Source organism: Panthera leo, chromosome C1, assembly GCF_018350215.1.
Source record: "Panthera leo isolate Ple1 chromosome C1, P.leo_Ple1_pat1.1, whole genome shotgun sequence".
NCBI classification, from domain to species: domain Eukaryota; kingdom Metazoa; phylum Chordata; class Mammalia; order Carnivora; family Felidae; genus Panthera; species Panthera leo.
Window position 1 is genome coordinate 58025471 of NC_056686.1, and position 13453 is coordinate 58038923.

The window sequence follows — 13453 nt, forward strand, 5'->3', positions numbered from 1 at the left end:
ATTTTCCTTTTAACAAGTTTCCAGGTAAAGCTGAAGACCATATTTTGAGAACCACTTATGTGGATAGCACTCTCAATCAGTTTTTCAGAGCTTTTTTTCTTAAATATGCATAGACAAAGAAGGATCACTGTATTTTTGGGACAGAACCTTGAGCAATGAAAAATAAGAAACATGGCAGGAAACAGAAGAGAATTAAAAGGAGCTTTGAACAAGCATCACATTCATTCATTCACCCATTTAACAAATACTTATTGAGTGCCAAATATGCACTAGGAATTGTTCTAGGAGGTTCTGGGGGTATAGCACTGGTACAGTTTTCAGAAGAAAAGTGACTTTTAACTAAGTGTTCTTTATTCAAACTGTAACTCAAGTGGAGGGCAGCTCAAATGCATTTTTAGGTATGGAAGTGTATCTTACCTGAATGACTTTTATTTCTCAGTAGAATTCTATGAAAATATACCCTAGTAAAATAGAGAAGTAAACCAACATGAGGCAGAGTGGGATCCAGAAGCTCAGTCTGCAAAAATCATTGGGATGATAGTCATGAAATAAATCTGAGAAACAGCCTGGTTGGCAGCAGGAAGACAGAAGACTCCAGGGAGGAGGTCTCTGGAAAAATAGAGATTACACAGAGGATCTGTTCCATTGAAACTTAAAAAAAAGAGAGAGAGAGATTAGTATAAAAAATAAATTTTATGAAGAGAAGGAAAACACTGAGAAACTCCAGGAAATCTGTACAGGAAAGGAAATATAATCACTGTAAAGTTCTTGGCTTCACAAATTCCTAAAATTATAAACAGAGCTTAGCAATTTTAACTAAAACTTTATATAACTGTGTTGGGAGAAAGATGGAGAATAGAGAGAGGGTGGGAGAATTTAAATATGCATACATTATAGTAGTGGATAAATAAAATCTAGAATAGCTAAACAACGAACAGCAACCTAATAATATTTGGAGATTTGACACTAACTGCCAAAATAAATACTGAAAGGACTTCAGAAATGTTTCTCCTGGGGTGTCTGGCTGGCTCAGTCGGTAAAGCATGGGACTCTTAATTTCAGGGTTGTGAGTTCAAGCCCCACATTGGGTGTGGAACCTATTTAAAATAAAATTTTGAAAAATTAAAAAAAAAAAGAAGTGTCTCCCCTTAGAAAGTAAAATGGATAGGTGGAGGGGGTAACATAGAAGACAATTGTTTTTCCTTATAAGTCTTTTGATCTTATTTTATTTCTGAACTGTATTCATGTATTATTACTTTGATAAAAATAAAAAAATATTTTAGAAAATAAAAAGCCACTGTAGGTAAAATTAATAAATTTTACCTTAAGCTTTTCTTCTATTAGGAAAATCAGTCTTTGTTCTTATTTTTATTAATTGAAAGTTAAGGGCTCTTTTGTTCAGAAAGGAGATTCAACATTTATAAATTTAGTATAATTATCTTCCTTTTCATCAGATTGGACTTAGAAAAATAAGCTTAGGAAGAAAGTATTGGAGCCTACTAGATTTTTGCTGTAATATGCCTCATCAGAGTCTAGAATTTGATAGTGTAGATTGGCTTGCTTAAGACTTTGTCTAACTTTCCACTCAACAAATATTCACTATGCATGTGCTGTGTACCTTGCATTGTAAAACTAATGAAATTTATTGCCATTATGTCTAAAATGTGACTCTGCTATGTCAGTGTGTTTTCAGTCAGGAAATCAGAAATTGAGGACAACTGGAATTCTCTCAATGGGGTCATTTCAGGATCTTCGGGCAGGAGAAGGGAGATGGCAGGGAGTTCTGCTTTTACCGGCAAGAGAAGCACAATGGGTTTGGGGATTTAGGTTTCTCAATTGTCTGGATCTGTTCAAATTTTCCACTGCAATTCTGAAAGGCAGGGATTTGGGCTTACACTGCCATCCCACAACCCCAGAGGGTGAATGTGGGACTGAACACCAAAAATCAGCATCTGTCAAGTCACCTGGAGCATGATTCTTTGACTAGATCCTCTAGGAAAGCATTGTAGCAAGGCTGTGTTAAGAAATTTTCAAAATGTTTTGGCAGAATTTGCTTGTCCCTGTAGAGCTGCTCTTTGAAAAAATAATTGGCCGCTAGTGTTCTAATCCTTATAACTGTATTGGCTACTAATTCCTTCTTTGTCTTTTTAGGTGTGGCCCAGATTAAGCACTTTTTTTTTTGAGAGATGATTCTTTATTATTGTTTATTTATTGTCCCCATTTCATCTCTAATATACTTCTATTATTGCAAATAATGACACCGGGAGATACAAATTCAGAAAGTAAGTGAAATGAGGATATCTGTTCTTTATTCCAAATATAGGTGACGGCGTAACATCATGGTCGAACAGCATGTGAACTCTAGACCCAGACGGCCTGGTTTTATTGCCTGGCTCCACCACTTTCTGGCTAAGCGAACCATGGGCAGCCTCAGACCTCTCTGGGCCTGTGTTTCCTCATCTGTAAATGATGAAAATAATAATACATACTTCAAATACTTGTTGTGAGAACTAAATGTGTTAAAAGACATAGAGTATAATCAATATTAGCTGTTATTATTTACATAAGTTTATAGTCAAATAATATAAAATACTAAATATTTTAAAAGTCACTTGATCTGGGGCACCTGGGTGGCTCAGTCGGTTGAGCGTCCGACTTCGGCTCAGGTCATGATTTCACCTCCATGAGTTCCAGACCTGCGTCGGGCTCTGGTGCTGACAGCTCAGAGACTGGAGCTTGCTTCAGACTCTGTGTCCCTCTCTCTCTCCACTCCACCCCTGCTGGTGCCCTCTCTCTGTCTTTCAAAAATGAATAAACATAAAAAAAATTTTTTTTTAAGTCACTTAATCTGGGGTGCCTGGGTGGCTCAATCGGTTAACCATTTGACTCTTGATTTTGGCTCAAGTCGTGATCCCAGGGTTGTGGGATGGAGCCTCAAATTGGGTTCTGCTCTGAGCATGGAGCCTGCTTAAGATTCTCTCTCTCCCTCTGACCCTCTCCCTCACTCTCACTCTCTCTCTTTCTCTAAAAATAATAATAAAAGATAAGTCATTCAATCAAATTGTGGAACATTTCAGAGGAAAAATTTTTTTGGATAGTTGGCGCATGTAAACCACTGTGGCAAACAGTGATATTTCATTTTCTGAAAATCCTGAAATATCTAGTAAAACACTTTGTAAGGTGTTTTTAAAAAAGTGCTTATTTATTTAGTTTGAGAGAGAGAGAGATAGCACACAGGGGAGGGGCAGAGACAGAGAAGAAGAGAGAGAATTCCAAGCAGTTTCCATGCTCAGTAGAGCCCAACTTAGGGCTTGATCTCACGACCATGAGATCATGACCTCAGCGGAAATCAAGAATCAGATGCTCAACTTACTGAGTCACCCAGGCGCACAACCCCCACTTTTTTTTAAAGGGAGGGAGGGGCACAGGGTAAGGGAGGGAGAGAATCTTAAGCATGCTCCTTGTCCAGTGTGGAGCCTGATGCAAGGTTTGAACTCATGACTGTGAGATCAAGGCCTGAGCCAAAATCAAAAGTTGGCTGCTTAACTGATTGAGCCACCCAGGCACCCCTATAAGTCACTTTTAAGGCTTTTAACATCTGGGTAATAAATATCTTTTTATTATAGATATCAAGCCATTTATAAAATGCTTACTAAAATACATTTATTATGGCATCAAAGTCAATATATGGTTCTTTTCTCTGCTTACTAAGAGTTACTGAGTTGAGAATTTTAAGTTTTCAGTCAATTCATTCAAATGAAGACTTGATTCTGCCTTCCTGAATTTCACTCGTTGTTTTAGCTGAGTTTTTTTTTCTTTGTCTGTTTGTTGTTAGCTGCTCTGTTGTTTTTTAAGTTTATTTATTTTGAGAGAGAGAGAGACAGAGAGAGTGAGTGGGGGAGGGGCAGAGAGAGAGTGGGAGAGAAAGAATCCCAAGCAAGCTCTATGCTGTCAGCCAGGAGCCCAGTATGGGGCTTGAACTCATGAACTGTGAGATCATGACCTGAGGTGAAGCCAAGGGTCAGATGCTTAACCGACTGAACCACCCAGGCGCCCCTGCTCTGTGTTTTAAATTTTGTATCAGCATAGCGTTGTTTTATAGGGCTTGGCTCTAACCAACCATTCAGTATCCATCCACCTTTCCAGGTTTTAGAGATACCGAGATAAATAAGATAAAATTCCTTTTATCAAAGTGTTCATAGTACTTCCCTATAAGAAACTTTTTGTATTTGATCATGAACAGTGGTTTAAGCTCTCTATTGGAAGGGTTAAAAACTTTGCTGTTTATTGGTATTATAGCTTGCTAATCCTCTGCTTTTTGTTTTGTACAATATGAATAATAATAGAATCTACCTCAGGGCTGCATTAAGGCAGTGTTTCACAAACTTGGCTGATTCTAAAAATCATATGAGGCATTTAACAAAAAATCAGATACCTGAACACCTCGCCTGAACTCTCTGATTCAGAGGTGATCCGAGGAGAGACTGGGGCACTTTATTTTTAATAAGTACTGTAGGTGTTTTTCATAATCGAAGTTTTGGAAACACTGTACTAAGGCAGTGGTTCTCAAAGTGATTTCTTGGATACTATTCTAAAGCAGCTTAATCAGAAACTGATTTTTTAATTAAAAGAAAAGCAAAGCCTTCCAGGTGGTTTTGATGCTCACTGCAGTTTGAGGACCACTGGTGTATCTTAAATTAGATAACCTAAGTTTAGTTTAAATGAGATAAACTTAATTAGCACCTATCCAAATTTATTCTAATGATTATTAATCACATTGAGAAGGCTCAGGTCAGCATATTACCTCTAAAACAATGAGTGAACTGATATTCTAGTTTCCAGGCATCTCTGCAATTTTTTGTCAGCATTGTTTTCCAGTGCAAACTTGGAAAAACTGGCTACAATTGCTTTGCAGCTTACATTCCGGATTTCGATAAGACAATTCCTCATAGACAAGGCTTGCTGCAGATAACATAGGCAGATTGATTGGTTCTTTGTTGGTTAACTGAACACATGCTTACTGGGCACTGAAGTGTGTATGAAAACATTTGAGATCATTCCTGTCGTAGTTGATGAGGCAAGAAACATGCATGTGATATTCAACCTTAAGCAAGTTATTTCATTTTTCTCATTTCTCTTACCCCATGACATATTCAAATAGTCACCAAATTCTGTTGATTCAACATCTGTAACATTTCCTTCCTTTTCTCTCCACCTGCACACCACTTTCTAACACCAGACCTTTTCCTTTCACCCTCTTTGGGACTTCTTGTCCTCCAGGTTTTTCCTTCCTTTCATAACTGGCTTGATGTTTATAATAAAAAGATATCATCCAGATGTCTTCACACTGTGCTCAGACAGATCTTCCTAAAAGGCATATTTTATCCTGTTACTTCCCTTTTTAAAACCCTCAAGGGCTTCTCATTATGACAAAGTATAAGCTTGTTTACTTCTCCTTAAGGGTCTGGACAATCTCAATCATTTTGTCACAGAATCTGTCAAGCTGCAGGTCTGGCCTCACGTGGGAGTGTGGACAAGTTAAATAAGCCATACTCAAAGTCATGTTGATGAACTCACAGGGAGGATGGGAGAGATGACAAAGAGAATTTAGAAACCAAAGAAAGCTTGAATAGGCATTGCTAGCATAATTATACCGACCTTATGTGATCGATATTTTTAACATAATCCTTACCTATGACTGGAAGATGGAAGCAGGAAGCAGAAATAAATAGCCTCACTCCTTTTTGGGGGAGAAGATTGGCAGGAGATAGTAAGAGATACAAACAAAGGAGAATGGGTTTAAGAAAAGATGCCAGGCTCTGGACACCCGATCTCACATGTAAGGAAATCTGAATAAGATGGAAAATCTGTTTAATGGACAAGCAAATTGAATGGAGCTCATTCATTTGCTTGAAGTATAGGGCACAGAATTATTCCAGAAAGATATTGGACGACAGTGTGTGTTTCTCCTACTTTGGTCGGGATTAGGACAAGACATCAGACCCTGTAGGATCAAGGTCTCCTTCTGGGACAACATGAGAAAATTGGGGAGTGACTTATAAGACAGGATGTAATTAAATTCTCAAATAGGGAAGATACTATGTCTTACAAAAATCAGTAAGGGCAGATTGTTTAGACTACCTTATAGGGGTGATGGTTTCATTGAGAAAGCTGGACATGAATGTAAGAGTATTGAAAATGGATAGGATTTTAATAATATAATGCAATATAACATAAAATAATATATATTACAGCTAAAACATATTAAATGGTTATTATGTGCAAGGCACTGTTGAAACATGATCTTTCTTAATCTTCCCAGTGGCACCTATTTTACTGGTGAGGAAACTGAGAGCCAAAGTTATTAACTGACTTGTTAAAGATCAGGAACCTCTTTAGTGGAGAGCTAGGATTCACACTAACATTACAGTGAAATCAGAAATAGCTTTGGTTAATGTAGCAATTGACCCTTTTCCATGAATCAGACAGAATCCCACTGATGGAGAAGAGGATAAAGAGAACATAAAACGCCATGGGGCACCTGGGTGGCTCAATCGGCTAAGCCTCTGACTTCAGCTCAGGTCATGATCTCATGGTGTGTGAATTTGAGCCCCACAACTGGCTCTCGACTCTCAGCACAGAGCCTGCTTCAGATACTGTCTTCCTCTCTCTCTGTCCCCTGACCCATTCATGCTCTCTCTCCCAAAAATAAAAACAAATGTCAAATAAAATGTTTTTAAAAAAGAGAACGTAACATGCCAGTTCCCAACTTCTTTCTGTTTACAAGAAATGACTGAGTGGCATGCTAGAGTTGAAAAGCAGCCTGGTCAGATGTCCATTCTCTCCACCACTTCTAGAAATTCCTAACTGGAAGACCAAAGTGGTTATTAAAGGACTGCATATGGAAAATAAATGGTATGTGGAAATTGATTTTCTTGAGTTATTTGAAGATCAGGAAGAAAGAAAAATCTGTCACCCCAAATTAAATACCATTTTCTTCTTTTGGACTTTAACTGCTTTCCTGCCACCAATGTTAGTATGATTAACCTACACATATGAGATAATTAACCTGATTTAAATCCTCAGTATATCATGTAAGTTAATCACAAGAACCATTTTAGTTTAGGGGACAGTGAGAGTGTATTTCTAATTCAAGCACAGACATTTCTGTTCTTTCCAAATTCTAGCAATCTTTTTGATACTATATGATATTATTGGATTCTTAAAAATTATATTCATCTGTGTGGTAAAAATAAATTTATATTTCTATATTCTATGGCATATGAAATATTCTATGGCAGAACAGAATATTTAAACAAAATAGGAAAATGGAGAGAAGTATTGAAAAGTTCATTGTAGGTTGATTTTTCTCTTCTCATTCCCAGATCTTCCCCTTCTGGGAAGATCATGCTGGGAATGATTTTTAAAAGTTGCAATTAGATACTTGAAAATACACAGCTTATCTAAATGCATTAAATAAAGTTCTTAGAGACTCAGCATTATTGCTAAGACAACCTATAATTTTTGTGCTCCCAAGGGTTTGGTACATAAAAGTAAATTTTCACTGCAGCTCATTTTCCAGAAGAAGAAATCTAGTAAATGGTCTATGCTAAAAATAAAATTTAAGATGAATCAAAATACCGAGAATCACAGAGCAGTGGAAGCTTGCTGAATTAGGAAGAAGTTTATGATTTCCTTGATTAATCTTTCTGCAAAATGGTAACAGGTTCATGAATTTCTGGCAAAATTCAATGCATGATCATTTGGAAAGATTCAGATTAAGCAAAGAAACCAATCATAAAATCTTCCAGTTACAGATGTCACCAACAGTAAGATTTGGGTGCATGTGCGACTGGTATGGTCATTTTGCTCTTTGCCTTTCCCCTTTTTGCTTGCCTGGGACACAGGCCTGAGGTCATGAGGTTCAGCCAACATAGATGAAAACAAAAGCCAGCAGAGTAGGGATGGTGGAGTGGGCAAAAGAAACAACCTGGTTCTTGGTGATATTGTTAAGTCATTGTCAGTTCTGAAATGCCTATCCCCAGAGTTCTTGTTGGCCAACCATGTAACCACCCCCTGCCTAATTTATTTAAGCAACTGTTAGTTGGGATTTTGGCTACTTGCACATGACGTCATTCCTAAATGATACCAAATCTCATGTGCATCTTTTCTTAAAGATTGGCTGTTTCCAAACAATTTATCAAGTAATCCATATTCCCGTTCCCTAATTTAAATAGATTTTAATCATGTTCCAATTCTTATATGCACACATACCTTTTCCAGATGCATCATTCTTTTCTCTTCATCTATTTGCTTAGTCCTGTGACACTACCGCACTGTTTTAATTGCTGACGGTCATGTTTCTTCTCGTCCTTCTACTCTTTGCTCTGGTTGGTATTTTCTTGGATTTTTATTTGTTTTATTGCCAAATTACTGATTTTACTTTATGCAGCCTTTCAGGAGTTTTGACTGTGCCATCTGTTTTATAACCACAATCAGTACAGTTGTTTGCCTTTCATTCTATGTTAGTACTTCCCACTTGTCCTCCCATTTACATGGTTTTTGGAATATTTTTTGGGAGAGGAATCAGCAGTATTCATTTTTATTTTTAAGTTTATTTATTTTGAGAGAGAGCACAATCATGAGAGGGACAGAGAGAGAGGGAGAGAGAGAATCCCAAGCAGGCTCCATCCTGTCAGTGCAGAGCCCCACACGGGGCCCAATCCCACGAACTGTGAGATCTTGACCTGAACCAAAATCAAGAGTTGGTCACTTAACTGACTGAGCCACCCAAGGCACTCCAGCAGTATTAGTTTTTAAAGCAGCTTTTTCATGAAGGGTATATGATATTAGGCCCAAAATTGATTTGGATTCTTTCTCTTGTGCTTTTTGATATGACCCTGGGTTGTGCCTGATTTCTAAGATACTACTCTTAGCACACATTCTCCCGTTTACCCCATTCCCATGAGAAGGACTTAGTAACTCTACCTATTTTACTCTAAAATCCAGCACTTAATTTTTATGTTTCTAACAATGGTCTGTTCTCCCAAGAACTGAGATTGAAAATTTTGACCCTCTAATTTTCCTTTCCCCATACATTTAATCCTTTAGAAGCCCCCAAATCTATCACCGTAATATTTCTCAGAGACAATTTTTCACTTCTTTTTCCACTGCGATGGCCCAATTTCTGACTGTCTTTACTAGTCTTCTCTATTATACTCTTAGTTTCTTAATCTGCACATCCATTGATTCTATTGGATTAATACCAGTACTGTTGGATTAATTTTTCTAAGAAGAGTTATGCTCAGAAAATTTGTGCTGGATATTTCCCTTCTGCCCCTCCAGATCCATTCCCTTCTCTGCCCTGGGAGGAGGACCTATTTGGACTGCATCAGTGAGCTTTCTTGCCTCTGGCTTCCATTTGGGTTTAGCCAGTAGGGGGCACTAGGAGCCGATTGGAAGGAGCAAACAGGAAGTTAGGGTATTTATTCCCCTGGTTTTCTCCTTGCTCAGCTATAGGTTGCTTGCCCACCTCCACAGAAGGCCTTGCTTCATGTCAGGAGGCATTTTCTTACGGTTATAGTTTCTCTCTGCAGGTTCCAGTAATACTTCCTTCCACTTCCCCTTTTGGGACTAGTGCTGCTGACAGTGCTGTTGTGGCAGGATGTTGTTCCCATCCCTTGTTGGTGTCCCTTACTCAGCCCACACCCTTTGTAGATATTGTCTTCATCCCACTGTACCCATTGATACCACTGGAATGTGCTATTTGCTTTAGACTCTGTCTGATACAAACCCTAAACCGTTACCTACTACAGTAAGTATAGACTCCCCAGCCCCAAGCTGAACATCAACTTTCAGGCTCCTCTTGTTCTTTATTCTTACATTGACCATTTGTTCCAGTACAAGTGGGTTAGTCATAGTTCCTTGAATAGACCTGAAAAAGAACATTGTGCTTTCTTTGCTTGAGATGTCCCAAGGCATAATGTCATATGCCAAAGACTTGTGACCTTTTTTCATAATTTATTTCAAAAGTCACCTTTTCCATGACACCTTTTCTGAGGTCCCTGCTAAACTGTTGTATATTCCCTTGTCTTCTGATGCTTATATTTTCCCTAGTTTTATAGTTATTAATGTACATGTTGTCCTTCCTATTTTGTGTGCTCTGCAGGGGGAGGGGGCTGACTGTTATATCCCTCCAGTTTTGTTTTGTTTTTTTTCCCCTGCATGGTCTGTGTCCACTAAGAACATAGTGGATCTGGATAAATTGCACTGGCTAAATTTAAAGATTCAGATTATTTTAAGGTAGGGTTAATGGTTCATATCAGATGGAACGTTTTATATTTGTGTATTACAGTAACCAAAGAAAATACAACTTTGGTTGACATGAAGGCAGATAATAAAATTAGGAGTAACCTTTCTGTCACTTATTAAAAAAATATTTATTAACTGTCTATTTTGTATCAGGCATTTTCCTAAGCACTACAAAATGCCTCTATTGTTATCCAACAACACGGTTAATATTTAGAAAAAATTAATAGGATACTGGAAAAAATAGAATTTATGATCAGTTACTCAATTGACAAATCCATAATTAGAAAAGTTTTTTTGGTGCTTTTTCATAAAAACCTGACTTAATTCCAACAGTTACCAGGAAGTTAACAAAAATGTAATAATTTTCTTACTATATATAGTGTGACACAATTGCAGTGTAGCTGAGGATTTTCTAATGTTCCCAGAAATATATCACAATTTATAAGAGGACTATCTAGGTTTAGTTTTGTTTTTGAGAATTAGCAGAGACAGAGGAGACAGCTGCTAGATAAAAAAATGCCACAGGGAATATACATGATGGCATTCTAATTTATTATCATTCTTACATTATGAATTATGGATTCTTTTGTTTATCTACTTGATAAACTAAAACTGATTCTTGGGATTGAGGATCTTTTCCCGTGAATAAGAAGAGAAAAATGATAAATTGAGAGAATTTCTAATCTCTAATATTGAGAATTTCTATTCTGTTATACCAACCTCCAAAAGTGTTTCTTTTTTGGTGTTTTCATTCCATGAGGGTGCTTTTTTTTTTTTTTTTTCTTTTTTAAAGCAAGCTGGTATTGTATTCTTAAAGAAAGAAAAGGGTAGACCAAACAATTGTTGCAAGATAAGCGTCCTTATTTGGTCACAAAAATTTCAAAATTATGAAATACACATTAATTGAATATTTATAAAAAGCACACAATTATATCTTTCAGGTTCTTATGTACAGAAACTTTAGTGACAAGTGTCATTAAAGGGAACATAGATGACTAGAATATCAGAGATTCAAGAGGTGCATAAATGTGTCATTTGATGCTCATTGTCACTCATTTTGAGTTCTCATACGTCTCAGTTCTTGGGTCTTAAAGTGCTGTTTCAGGCTTAATCCAAGTCCTCCCGAATGTCGTGTGTATTTCAGCACCACGTTTTAATTGATTGATGTAAAAATTAATGATCTACTTCAGAGAAAGTTAATTTTATAATCTTTTGTGACTATTATCTCTAATAAGTTAGTTTCATGGAATGATAAACTTTATTATTTTTTTCTGATGATACATAATGGAAATAACAAAAATCAAAGGGGATACAAAGCAGTGAATATTCCCTAAGATTCTTAATATTTCCACCAGGACTTTGCAAATTTGGAACACAACACACATTACTCTGTGCTTGAAGGAACCCGGATCCCAAAGATGAGGTTGCATTTTCCACTCCCAAAAACCAAACCAACAACAACAAACCAGAAAACCAGTTGGAGCAACTTCTTTACACATTTTTCCTTTGGAAATAATGATATAAGTTTAGTATTTGCTTTCTTTTATTCCTTTTATCTCCCAGAAGGATATTGCTCAGATGTCTGTGTTGCTGTGATTCACTTGAGTCTTTGGGAGTGAGGTAAATGGTTAACTCTGGTGGACAAAGAAGTTTACTCTAGCTTCAAACATTGGGTGCCACAAACATTTGGCTTGAAACCTTGCAACTTCCTTTTTCTTTTAGTTAAGTAATGGTACCAATGTCTTCCTGCTTCTGCTGGAATCCTTTCATAAAAGTTCTTCTGTGTTTGTGTTACAAGTTTTATGTTTGCTTAACTTGAGAGGTAATTCCCAAATAAGGTCTAATGTATGATTTTTTGATAAATAAAATAAAGCAGTAGAACTTTTCACTTTAGTTGAATCCAAAAGGCTCAGCTACATTTTATTTCTTTCTTTCTTTTTTTTTAATGTTTATTATTTTGAGAGAGAGAGAGCGTGAGTGGGAGAGGGGCAACAAGAGAGGGAGACACAGAATCCAAAGCAGGCTCTGGGCTTGGAGCTGTCAGCACAGAGCCTGATGTGGGGCTCGAACTCACAAACCGAGAGACCATGACCTGAGCCAAAGTCAGGCACTCAACCAACTCAGCCACCCAGGTGCCCTTCAGCTACGTTTTCAGTGCTTACTTCCTCAACAAAATTTGACAATCTGATTTTTCACATTGTTTGAATATCAAATTCCTATTAGTGAGATGTGACTTGGTTGTAAAAGAAGAGGGAGGTGTAACTTTTATTATACAGTGGTAATTTTTTCTTTAGGACACAGTAAGTTTTTTTCTAAGTGTTTGTAAACTTATTTTGTTTAAGTTTTTATTTTAATTTCAGGTAGTTTGTGTACAGTGTTTTGTTAGTTTCAACTTACAGCATAGTGATTCAACACTTCCTTACAACACCCAGTGCTCATCACAGCAAGTGCATTCCTTAATTCCCATCACCTATTCACTCATCCCTCAACCCTACAACATGATAAATTAAAGTTGATTTTGTTCCTCACATCTTCTTATTTAACTTTTTTTTTTACTTCAAAAAACAAAATATCTACACTAAATTTCTGATATAGCTCTTGCATAGAGTATTGAAATGCTATTATATATTAAGAATCTGAAGTCCTTAGTAACAAATTAAAGTTATTTGATTTCTTGGGGGTACTTTCAAGTCGAATATCTCATTGCCACTGCTGGTAGTTAGAAGGTTCTGGAAGCCTATCCACATAATGGTATATTTTGGTAATGAACCCAAATGCCATGTGAGGAAATTGACAAGATTGGAGGAGAGGACAAAAAACAAAGAGCATTAGTTTTTGACCTTTGTGAAAGCATTACGTCTTCATTTTTAAAAAGTTTATTTATTTATTTTGAGAGAGAGAGAGACAGTGAGCGGGAGAGGGGCAGAGAGAGAGGGAGAGAGAGAGAATCCCAAGCAGGCTCCACGCTATCAGGACAAAGCCCAACTCAGGGCTTGACCTCATGAATTGTGAGGTCATAGCCTGAGCCAAAACCAAGAGTTGGATGCTCAACCAACTGGGCCACCCGGTTACCCCAAGAATTATGTTTTTAATATAACACTGAACCCCATCACTGACTAAATTCTAGTAGTTTTCCAAAAGG